The sequence below is a fragment of the Calypte anna genome, chromosome 20 (assembly GCF_003957555.1).
Source record: "Calypte anna isolate BGI_N300 chromosome 20, bCalAnn1_v1.p, whole genome shotgun sequence".
In the NCBI taxonomy this organism is placed as follows: Eukaryota; Metazoa; Chordata; class Aves; order Apodiformes; family Trochilidae; genus Calypte; species Calypte anna.
This window is the reverse complement of record NC_044265.1, coordinates 7094802-7107063: the sequence shown is the minus strand read 5'-3', so window position 1 is coordinate 7107063 and position 12262 is coordinate 7094802. Positions and strand designations below refer to the sequence as shown.

The 12262-nt window shown below is 46.9% G+C and overlaps 1 long non-coding RNA gene across 1 annotated transcript; it reads right to left on the bottom strand.

Annotated features, from left to right (window-relative positions):
- Positions 1-3344: 3344 nt before the first annotated feature.
- LOC115599448 lies at positions 3345-10786 on the bottom strand. Its single transcript, XR_003988434.1, has 3 exons — positions 10686-10786; positions 5636-5957; positions 3345-3409 (listed from the first exon to the last, which is right to left on the bottom strand). It is a non-coding gene; the product is annotated as an uncharacterized LOC115599448 (long non-coding RNA).
- Between the last annotated feature and the right edge of the window lie 1476 nt (positions 10787-12262).

Here is a 12262-nt window from a genome sequence, read left to right as displayed (position 1 = left end):
CAAAGTGGGTTTGGATACAGTAATGAGTCTCCTGGAAGCAGGAACAAGGGCTGCTGCTCTGGGTTAGGTGGGGAGCACTGCACAGGACCTGCTTCACAAGGTGTTTGTGGGAGAGCTGTTCTCTGCTAGTGACCACAAAACAACCAATTTAATGCTGTAGTGGGAGAGAGCACACCAAATAAATCCAGTGTGTGGCTCTATAATTTCAAGAAAGGGAACTATGAAAAAAGAAGGTGATTAGTCAATAACAACAAAACCAAAAGGAACAGACAGAGAGCAAGGAGCCTGCAGGCAGTCTGGAGGCGATTAAAAAAATGCTCTGTTAAAGCCCAAGTATAACATGTGCCAGAACTCAAAAAGAACTAAGAAGTCCTAAAAAACACCCTGCTTGAGTCATTGCTAAGGTTAAGGAGGTATCACAGGGAGAAGGTCAGCATTTTAGAAGCAGAAAGGTTTCCCACATGAGGAGAAAAGGAAAACCCATAAAACATAGCAAGCAAAGTGTAGACAGAAAATTAAAAGATCTAAAAAAGAGCACAAAGATCTCCTTGCGAAGAACTTTTTAAAAAAGTTTCTTTAAATAGACCAGAAGAAAGAAGCCAGCTAGGGAACCATTGCTCACACAGGCACAACTGTGCATTGGTCTCCTCTGCTGGAGGTGTTTGGGAGATATTCTTTGAAGCTCCAAAGTCAGAGGAACTATAGCAATGTGACAGAGAATGTGCAGGTTGCTAGTGTAGCTCCCAGCTACAAACCTTCCTCTGGAAGGGGACCCTGGGAGCTGCAGGGGTGGGTGTCACCTTTGTCCCCACTGGGGTGGTTAGGTCTGCACCAGCAGCAAGCACAGGGGCAGGCAGGCAGGTAGGAAAGAGCCAGCAGACAAAACTACAGAAGAGAGAAAGCCTTCCTTGCCAACATACTGGGACTCCAGGAAAATACCAGTATGCACCTGGATAAGGAGAAACCAACAGAAAGAACCGATGGATATTTTCTAAAAATCATGGCAAAATAATTTTTAAAAAATTACATTACTGTGGAGTTGAAATAATGGTCCCCTTATGGACTGAAACCTAGTTAAAAGATATTCCTACCTTGCAGGTAGCTAAGTGCAGGGTTTAACAGGCAGTTTTTGAGGGCAAATCAGATGCAGCGATGGGTTTGCCGAAGAATCTGCTAGGTCTGGTTTCATTCAACATCTTAATTTATGGCATTGGGAAGGGAATGGACAGCAAAATCTCCAGGTTTATGGCTGATGCTAAGCTCTTTCGGTAAATAAAATGTTTTGGAAATGATAAAGGGTTCCAGAAGAACCTTGCAAAACTGAGCAAGGGGGCAAAAAGGGCAGCAGAGATGCACGTGTCCAGGGAAAGCTGCAGGCTGGTGCCAGAGGCTGTTGGAAGCTGTCGGGGGTTAGCATGGCTTAAAGGAGTCCTCAGATGGGCTCCCTCCATCATCATCTATCTGGACAAATGTGTCCCCACTCTAATTTTGTGACCCATTAGTGTAGCAACAGGCTGTTTCTCTTTTTCTCTCCCCTGAGGCTGAGACCTCATAAGACCAGAGGATACAGAAATGCTTGAGGCAGTGATAAATCTTCTTTAGTGGGCTTTTATTTCCTTTTCTTTCACAATATTTTCTTTAGTTTCCTAGCCAAATTTTTTCTAAGGAAAGATTTCTGACTTCCTTTGAGCCACAGCTCAACATCTGTCCACATTGGGGGCTGAAGTAATACACTGTTAAGGGGTTTTGATGTCAAGCCCAAAACCCCACCAGGGATTTATGCAGCTCTCCCCTTTCCTCCCTCCTCCTCTTCAAACAGCCTTTCATTTGCTCTCACTAATTGTGCTGTCATGCCTTTCTTTTTTCCCCTGGTTGTGCAGACAGCCTTTCATGCAGACAGGTTTCGGTGACAGATGCCTGTGCCATGAGCTTTCCGAGGAGGAGGAGGAGGAGGAGGAGGAGGGTTGCACTCAGAGCGTGCGCAGCCTCTGAGCGTGCTGAGCGGCGCTGAAATGATCCAGGCACCCATCCAGCTCGGGGACGGATTAGGCAGTGGCTTCCCTGGCCCTCTCCCTACCCCCGAGGAGCTGCTGGATAATCGCTGCCGGTCGAGGGAGAACCCCGCCAGCCCCAGCCCACCCACAGACAGCACTTGCTCCTCTAAGTGGGCAGGAAAAGATTAGCTGAGCCTCTCTTGGAAAAGTGGAAGGGGAGAGTCCTCAGGGGGATATGAGCTGGGAGGCTGTGTCCCAGAGGAGGTGGGTGTGGGCCAGGACAGGGGGGATTGCATGGGATTGAACAGAGCTGCTCTGGGCTGTGTGACCCCTTCCACCAGCATACACAGGCAGAGTCCTCAGTGGCAGTGAAGACTGTTGTTTTCAACGACTTGCACAAAATTGTGGAGCAGGGATTGACCCTGGGGGTCAAATCAAACAGCCTGCTCAAATGGAAACCTGCTCTCAGGCCTGGTCAACAGAAGAAGAAGAATGGCACTTTTGAGCAGCTACCAGATCTGAAGGCACCTGTGACACCACCATAACCTAATCTTGGAGAAACTCAAAGCTTGAATTTGCTCAAAGTTGTGTTTTTGCCCAGGAAAGACTTTGTTGTTGGAAGGAAGACTGGGATACAGCAAGCGGGGCAATGCACATCTCAAGTTCACAGATGATCCTTACCCTGCTACAGCTGTTTTTGAGCTCTTAGAGAATAGGGAGCAGAGTGAGGAGCTAACCTAGCTCACAAAGTGCTCCTCAGAGGGGGCTGGGTGCCCAGTTTGGGGAACTCTGCTGCCCCTTCCCCACAGGGTCCCTGTCACAGCAGCCCCACACCCCCTCTGCACCCTGTGGCAGCCCTGTGCCCCTCCTGGTGCTCATGTGGGTCCCCATCTCCTCCCTGTTGTAAAAGACAGAATTGCAAGAGCCACTGCCCTGGCATCTGTACTATGTCTCAGCTAGAGAGGGACATGAACTAGATTTTTACCCCCTTTTTATCTGATTATAATTTTTTCTTGTGTTTTAAATGCCTGCCTGCAAAGATTTCCAAGAGAGCTAGAGAACCATTTTATCTACCCCAGGGTCTGCAGACCTCCACAGAGATGGGCTGAGAGGTGGCAGGGTCAGGGGCACCCAACATGGAACTGCAGCAGCTTTTAAGTTATAGCACCCTATCAGTGCAGACTTTTAAAAAGCTTTGACAAGCCCCTGCCTGCCACCCCTTTAACATGCCCTTTTTTGGTGTGCCATGGTCAAAATTTCAAAAGTGTAAGAAATAAGTACAAACCTTGGCTTGTTACTGCTGATCTAGACTGACTTCAGCAACAAGACTGCATGCAGGTGAAGTTTGAAGGGCAGCATGTGCTATCACCAAAGTCTTCAAGCTCCAGCCATGGTACCATGATGTAGCTGGCAGACTGAAAACAGAGGAAGATGTCAGTCCCTGCAGAAAATCCTCCCACAATGCAGCAGAAGTGTGGGATGGGGTCCATGTCCCTCTCATGCCCATGAAGGCAGTAAGCCCAAGGACTGGATCCCGCTTAGTCTCTGCTTGGGGCAATACAGGGCTGGATGAAAGGAGCCAGGATCCATGAAATATGATAACTGGAAAAAATACAAACCAGAAGATGGGCTCTTTAATGCACTACAGATCCAGCAAAACAACCAGAGCCAAACAAAAAAACCAAAAAATACAAAAAAAAACAGAGCCAAAACATTCCTCGTATAGGAACAAGGATAACAGCTCAACCCCACAGGGAACCTGGAAAGAGAAGGTTGTGTTGAGATGTGCTTTGTCAGCTCATGTGTCTCCAGATGCTGCGTGGATAGACTACAATCCAGTGGGGGCTTCCTCCTTTCTGTGCATCTCTTCCATCCTCTTTGAAGTCCTCTTTCCTGCACAAACACCTTCAAGCTCCCCATTTTTGGTGTCTATGTTCTTTCTGCTCTGCCTGGCCTTCTTGCTACTGCTTCTGCCTCTGGTCTCAGCTCCCCTCAGCTCTGAGGTCTTTCCCCTGAATATTGAATTAGTAGAAGGAGAATTGCTGTTGCTTTTAAATCATAGAAGTAAGGCAGGATCAGAAATTTATAGACTGGTCAGCCTCACCTCCATCCCTGGAAAGGTGATGGAACAACTTGTTCTTGTCACTATCTCCAGGCATATCAAGGACATGGGGGTCATCAAGAGCAGTCAGCATGGTTTTATCAAGGGTAAATCATGTTTGACTAACCTCATAGCCTTCTATGAGGAAATTACTAGGTGGATAGATGATGGAAGAGCGGTAGATGTGGTTTATCTTGATTTCAGTAAAGCATTTGACACCGTCTCTCACAGCATCCTTGTAGATAAGTTGACCAAGTATGGGTTTGGTGATCAGGTAGTGAGGTGGATCAGGAACTGGTTGAAAGGAAGGAGTCAGAGAGTTGTAGTCAATGGGGCAGAATCTGGTTGGAGGTGTGTGACTAGTGGAGTCCCTCAGGGGTCGGTACTGGGACCAGTGTTGTTCAGTATCTTCATCAACGACTTGGATGAGGGTATAGAGTGTACCCTCAGCAAGTTTGCTGATGACACTAAGCTGGGAGGAGTGGCTGACACACCAGAAGGCTGTGCTGCCATTCAGAGAGACTTAGACAGGCTGGAGAGTTGGGCAGAGAGAAACATGATGAAGTTCAACAAGGGGAAGTGTAGAGTTTTGCATTTGGGGAAGAACAACACAGTGTCCCAGTATAGGTTGGGGGCTGACCTGCTGGAGAGCAGTGTAGGTGAAAGAGACCTGGGGGTCCTGGTAGACAAGAGGATGACCATGAGCCAGCAATGTGCCCTTGTGGCCAAGAAGGCCAATGGCATCCTGGGGTGCATTAGAAAGGGTGTGGTTAGTAGGTCAAGAGAGGTTCTCCTCCCCCTCTATTCTGCATTGGTGAGGCCGCACCTGGAGTATTGTGTCCAGTCCTGGTCCCCTCAGTTCAAGAAGGACAGGGAAGTGCTTGAAAGAGTCCAGAGCAGAGCTACTAAGATGATTAAGGGAGTGGAACATCTCCCTTATGAGGAAAGGCTGAGGGAGCTGGGTCTCTTTAGTTTGGAGAAAAGGAGACTGAGGGGTGACCTCATCAATGTTTTCAAATATGTAAGGAGTGAGTGTCAGGGAGATGGAGTTAGGCTTTTCTCAGTGATGACCAGTGATAGGACAAGGGGTAATGGATGTAAATTGGAGCACAGGAGGTTCAAGTTGAATATTCGAAAAAATTTTTTTACTGTAAGGGTGACAGAGCCCTGGAACAGGCTGCCCAGGGGGGTCGTGGAGTCTCCCTCACTGGAGACATTCAAAACCTGCTTGGACACGTTCATGCACGATGTACTCTAGGTGGCCCTGCTCTGGCAGGGGGGGTTGGACTAGATGATCTTTCGAGGTCCCTTCTAACCCCTAGGATTCTATGATTCTATGATTCTAATGGTTTGCAGAATGACTTGCTATGACAGGTCATCCACCCAGACCAGCCTGTTGTCCATATGGAGACAAGACACCTTGGGCTGGGCTGGGAGTGAGACCTCAGGTGCAGTACTGGGCAATGCAGGGACCTCTGCTCTGCTTCCAGACCTACCAGGACAAATTTAGTTTCTGGATAAGCAGAAATTGCATAATTACCTTTACTGTGGAGACTTTCCAGTTGTCTCCAGGTACTTTTGAGCTTCTGAGCTAAGCTCACTCCACTGGGAATCATTTTCTCCTCGCCACAGCGGCAGAAGCTGCAAGGAGCTGGCAATTGTCAGCAGCCATTTCCCCTTGGAAAAGTCCTCTGTCAGGGTCTGGGAGAAATCATCATGCTCAGGCTCCACAGTTCCATCCTGACAATCCTGGCACCACACCCATGGCTGTATCTGTGCTCATAGGCAGCTCCTGGGGGTAACAACCATCCTTTTGTTCTCACTCAAGCTCACAGCTGAGTCCTGGAGCATGATGTGACCTCCTGCAGCAACACAAATAGAAATTTCACTACTATGACTATTAATAGTGTTTCTATTCCTGCTGCCATTATGATTGCTTTTGCTACTATTAATAATAATATTTACATATGCAAAACCACAGATGCAAAACAGATGGTTTGGTTGGGACCTCTGAAAAAAAACTTGTCTCTGCCACATATATTTATGACAAAGACAGAGGATTAACCACACAGAGTGCCATATAGAGAACAAATAGATGGGGAAAGAGAATGAAATAATTCCTTCCATACTCCCAACTGAGGCCAAAACTCATCCATTCCCTTTCTGCTTCTCTCTTTTCTAGCATTTGAGACTCTTTTCCAATACCAGGTCAGGGATGGTTTTCATATTTGTTCAGACTTGTCTAATTTTATTTTCCAGTTCAGCTATTTTTTCAGATGCAGCTTTTCCTGATGGGTGGAAAATACAAAAGGAATCTCTCATCTGCTCCCTGCAAGCTTTTTCCTGACCGCTGGGAAGCTCAGGCACTATTCCAGGCCTGGGGTAAACCTTGCCTTGTGGAGAAAACTTGATCTTTGTTTGCCAAGTTCACACGTCTGGGAATAATTTAATCTAAGAGGAAAAGTAAAAGTGAGAAAGACTACCAGCATCCCTGAGCTCATCACGTTCCCTTCACCACACAGCCCTGTCTGGGAGGACAGCTGTGGCCACGCAAGATGAATGGCCATATCTCCACAACTGGCCAGTACTGTAAAGCAAGGAAGGGGCAGGGCAGGACTTTTGGCAGTTTCACCCAGGCTTGTTTCACAGAAACAGAAAAGAGTGAAGCAACTGCCAGCAGCACAGCATCCCCCCTGCATTAGCCAGTGGTTGCTGTAGGGCTGGGCTCTCACAGGGCCACAAACAGTGGCAGAGAGCAGAGGGCCTTGGCTTAAGCATCCAGCTTGCTCTTTGCTCCTGATTTTCCCACAAGTATAAGGAGAAGCAGAAGCACAAGACTGAAACCAAGATCTCTCTTTCCCTGCATTGTTAAGTCACTTTGTGCTGTAGTTCTGCTAGAGTCCCACCAGTATGAACAGCTTCTCTGGAAGCACACTTTGGTCCCCTGTCCATATATTTATGGTTGTGTGACCACCAGAGGCCCCCTTGCACTCATGGGTGTCATGTTTGTGGCCAACAGGACTCCCCAGCCCTTTTCTGCTGACAAACACTTTCAGGGACACCTTGATCTCCTGGAGCAGCTCCAGGCCTTGCTGCTCCTTCCACAAACAGGAGGAAAAGGAGGAGGGGGAGAAAGGGTCTATATGCTCCATCACAGCACAGCAGTGAGCAGAGAAAGCCACTGGACAGGATGTTAACGAGTGCAGTGTAGCATCCCCAAGCACTAATGAGTAATAAAGTGCCCCACAAACTAAAGAGCCCCCAAGTGCTACTGAGGACTAAGTAGTCCCCAAATACTCACATCTCTCTCAGGTCAAATTCCACTCTTTAAACCAATCCCCATTACATTTTACACATCAGGCTGTAGAAAGTCTCAGAGGGGCTGTTAGGGTCTATTGTAGGGGAATAAAGCAAGTGTCAAAAAGACTTTTAATGCCCAGTTAAAAATGGCAAAAATACAGCCTGCAGTTACCTGATAAGCTGCAAGGTCTCCACTGGGAGAAATATTTTGGTTTTTAAATTGTCTTGACTCTTGCACACTTATAAGAGGTTGGCCTTACCTCTGAAGCTTTGTCAGGTACATTAAAACAATATTAAAAGCCTTTTGTTCCATAAAGACTTATAATGCTAGTTGGTTGGGCTGGGTTGTTTGGTTTTTATTTTCCTTAAAACAGATCAGTAACTATTGAAAATATCAAAGCACTGCAGATCTCTGTCTGCTTTACAGCACCAATACTTGTCCCACTACAGCAGCTGTCTCGTCACTGCTGTCCCCACTGTGCAGGCATGAGAACCAAAATCCTCAGGGGGAATGACACGTCCAGGGAGACACAACAGGGCAGTGCCAGAGCTAGGGGACATGGCCCAAGTCCCATGTCCATGAAGTCTGCTCATTGCAAGAAAAAAAACAATGCTGCCCTCTCTTGGTGCAAATTACCCTCTTACCCTTTACAGGGAAGCCTGAGAGACTGCAGCCATTTACCCTTTTTGTACCCATTTACCCAATTAACCCTTTTTGTGAACAGCTCCATAATGGACTAGGCCTGGAAAATGGTGTCCTTCAACATGGCTCTGTTTGTGTTTTTATGTAGATATTTGGACATCAAAAAGTTAGATATTAGAACAGTCTCAGAGTGTCAACAACCAAGAAACCCAGGGCTTAAGCTGTAACAAGGTTTTCCTTACCACCCCACGTTGTTCCTCTGTGAAGCAGAGGCTGCCCAGGCCCATAGAGCTGTTCTGCTGCTGCCCTGGGCTTTGGGAAGTGTGTTTGCATAGCAGCAAGTGAGGCCAACACACAAAATTAATGGCAATTGAAGTTCTGTGAGTCTTGACTGTGAAGAATGCAGCATTTAAAACAAACTTAAAGCTTCCATATTGCAAAACCTATTAGCTGCTTTACCATTTTTGCAGTCATGCCAGTGCACTCACACTGTAGCTTTTACCAAAGCATGACAGCTCATTTGTTTAGCTTGGGCCAGGCTTAAAGTTCTGATGAAGCCTAATCTTGTGACTTCTATTTACTTTGGCCAGGGATGCTTTTTTGCACAGACGACTTCCTATCCTTCCTAATCTTTCCCGCAGGAAAGGAGCTGGGAGTTATGAGTTGGGGGAGGAAGGCAAAGCCAACCAGACACACAGTGAAAGAGAAATAAGAGCTGCACACGTTGGTGAAGCAGGCCAGGTTCAGGGATCCTGTCTGTTAAGGGAAGGAATTAAAGGGGGAGTCAGCACCTCTGCTGTCATCATTTGAGATGTGTCAAATCCATCATCGTTTCTCTGGAATTTTACCTATCTGGAAACATGGATGATTGCAACTGCAACAACTTCACAGCTCAAGGATGGAAACGTCACTGCTTGTCTCATGTGTTAAACCTCCCATTGGAACAGAGAAGAATTTTGTTAGTATGAACCCCTGACAACCCCTTGGGACTTGACACTGAAGGCCACTGCCCACAGGTCCTGTCTGTCAGTCCCCTCCAGAGCAATCTGGCTACAGCACCAATGCAAAACACTTGGGAAAGAAGCTCCTCTCTCCTGTGTGACAACAGAGGGAGCATGGGCTCTTCTGCAGGCAGCCCAGTTTGGTGCCAACAATTAGATAATATGAACTCCTTTGCTCCTTACCTCCATTTCTAAAGGCTAAAACTAACTCGAGAGAAACACATGTAAACACCAGTCTGGGAATCATGCTTTTACCATCCCTCTAAAATCTGCCTCTTTGCATTCCCTACAACCACAGGAATTTGTTCCAGCCTTTGCTTCTGCTTTAACACGCAGGCCAATGCCAAGGTCTACAGAGAAACAGTACAGGGACCCTTCTGGTGTAATTACAGCTTGAGTGACACACAGGAAATACCCAGCCTCCCCCTTGGCCTCACCTTTGATTTACTTCACAACTCCCAAACAGCAGCTATAAGATTAAAGACAGAAAAAAAGGAGATACAAGCCCAGTGCACACAGTCTGGTTGTTTTCTAAGAGAGAGCCAGGACCCTGTGATGGCATTTACCTGGCTCTGGAGGCACAAGTCACAGGGGACACAACATCATTTTGACACTGGAAGCCAGATGGCTAAAGTACCAAACTGCTTTCTAAAAATGTCTCACTTGCCATGTTTTGAAGGAACATGGTAAGCAGAAACCTACCTTTGAAATGCAGAGTGAGACACCATGCACTGTGCTGGCACAAGAAGTGCTGTTGAGCTTCCAAAAATCCCCACTTTTCCTATTTATATTCAGAACTAGGGCTCCAAATTCACAAAACTATAGGACAGTGAGCATTTTCACAAGACAAAAGACCAGTCAGGTTTGGACTGTTTGATATCTTGGGTTTGACCAAATCCCATGAGTTGAAATAAAAAAAATCTGAGCAACTGGAAATATTCCTGTTTCATTCTCATGGAAGAGAAAGTGCTTAAAAGCATTCTAAGGTTAATAGGAACGTGATGAAAGAAGCATTTCTGCAGTGTTCTGAGTAAACACCTCCTTTGAATGCATTTTCCAAGCATTAGAGTGGTGAAATTTGGGACAGAGTTCAAATCTCTCTCAAATTTCTGGAAAGCAAGTGGTGAGGCAGCCATCTATTGCACTGCAGCAGAAATGCTGCAGATTGTGGATCAAGGGTTCTGCAGTGGCTGAGCTGGGGCTACCAGGTGGTAGCACCCACTGCTGGGGAGACAGAGCACCCATATTTACTCTGATAAAAAAACCTGAAACCCAGCCTGGCCACCCAAAAGCTGCATGCACTGCCCATGTGCACTGCCCACAGGGATTTGTCCCTTTCCAAAGGTGACTGGCACTTTTTGCCTTCGAGGGGAAAACTGTCATCCTAAAGCTTCCCTAATTAACCAGTGAGGGACTGTGGGAGCGTGCTGCACCTCTAGTTCCCATCTAACCATCTGGGGTTGTGGAAACACTGAATTTGATCAGTAGCAGGTGGATTTTCTTCTTGGTGTAAACCAGCACATCCCAGATGTTCTTTGCAAACCCAGAGGTGCCCTGAAGCATTGTGGGGTGCCCCATGGCAGCTCAGAAACCATTAATTATTAAATAAGTGACAGCAATGAGCATCCTTTACCACCAGTGTGTACCTGCTCTGAAGGGGCTGGGATTTGCAGAGGGGGTCACAGCAGTTGTAGGTGATCATCAGGTGCTTTCCTTCCCTGCTCCAGGTACCCAGCCTGCATGTGCAGCATCTGTGAGCACAGGGAAGAGTTGGTAATGCAGTTACAGACCTACCTTGGTGATTAATTGGTATCACCAATTTTTTACATAAGAGAAACTCTCCCGCATCATAAATAGTTGAATAACTATTATTTAGTTATTATTCTGGGTTTTGCTGTTTATAAATTCTTACATTGGACCAAGGTCATTGCAAAGATTTAAATAAGATTATCAAACCCACTAGCAATTTTAGGAGAAAGCCTGTAAAGATCATTGTTTTTAAAACTCCTTAAGAGCAGCTTGATGTGCACCTTGCATTTAGTTTTATAATAACTGTTTTGCAAGCCTACCTCTCAGTGAGACTGCAGTCAGTGACAATAAACCTTAAAAAACCTTCAGCATAGATATACATTACAAACCTGATGGCTCCAGCACAGTTTTATGCAGAAGACAAAAAAGGCTTGTGGGTGATCTGCTCAAGAAGGATCTTACAGTGGGAGCTACATTCTACCACCGTGTAGTGCTCTTGTAAGGCATTAATTTTTAAATGACCCTACCAAAAATTAATGCTGATCCCCTTATTGTCGTGGCTCCTGTCCTCTCTGCTCTGGTGCTGCCCTGCCTGTGCTTAAGCCCAGAGCTGAGCGCACAGCAGATCAAATCAACTGCACCCTCCCACCCACGGGTGTTGGTGAGTAAGCTCCTCCTGACCCCTCACCTCTCTGCCATGGGAAAATGTTGGGAGACTCAGTTTCCCGTTTGCAGGAACAAACAGCAGCGGTTTTACATCTCAAGAAAACATGACATTAATGAGCACCCTTCATCACATAAGCTACACTTTGCAGTGTCGTTAAGCAGTTATGCAAACGCCAAGCTACCCCAGCAGGGTTCTCAAGATTCATCAGACTGAGGAAATAAGACAGAAGTTTTGCATTTCTATTGACTTAGTTTTAGTCTCACAGAAGGCACTGGGAAGAACGGATGGAAAGAAAGGCTCTGGTGATGGACTGATCAAGCTGAGTCAGAGAGAAGCAATCAGAGCAAAGCAAAGCAAACAAGAAGCTGCCCGCAGGCAGCCCGGGCCGGGGCTGCGCTCGCCTTCCTGTTTGTGTTTACCAGGACACTGCTCCTGCCACCAGCCGCATTGTGCTTGGGGGGAGCAGCAGCTCCAGTGATGGATGGCTTCTGGGGAGATCTTTTGTACCTGCCAACAGGGCTGAGCAATAAACAGCCCAAGGCAGCATCTACTTCATTTCCTTAGCACGCAAGCACACCGTGCCCAGCTTTCAAATCACACACAGGAGCCAGCTTGCAGCTGCAAGGCGTTCGTGTGCCCAGACAATTACGAACCAGCAAGTTCCTGCAGCTCCCTCTGCCTCAGGAGGGAGGGGTGATACACAGAGCTGAAAGCCAAAAAGAGAAAGCAATGGGTGCTTCATCAGTTACCTGCGTGTGGCTCAGTGACCAGTTGCCTGTACAGGGTGCATGTGTAAAATTACAAACC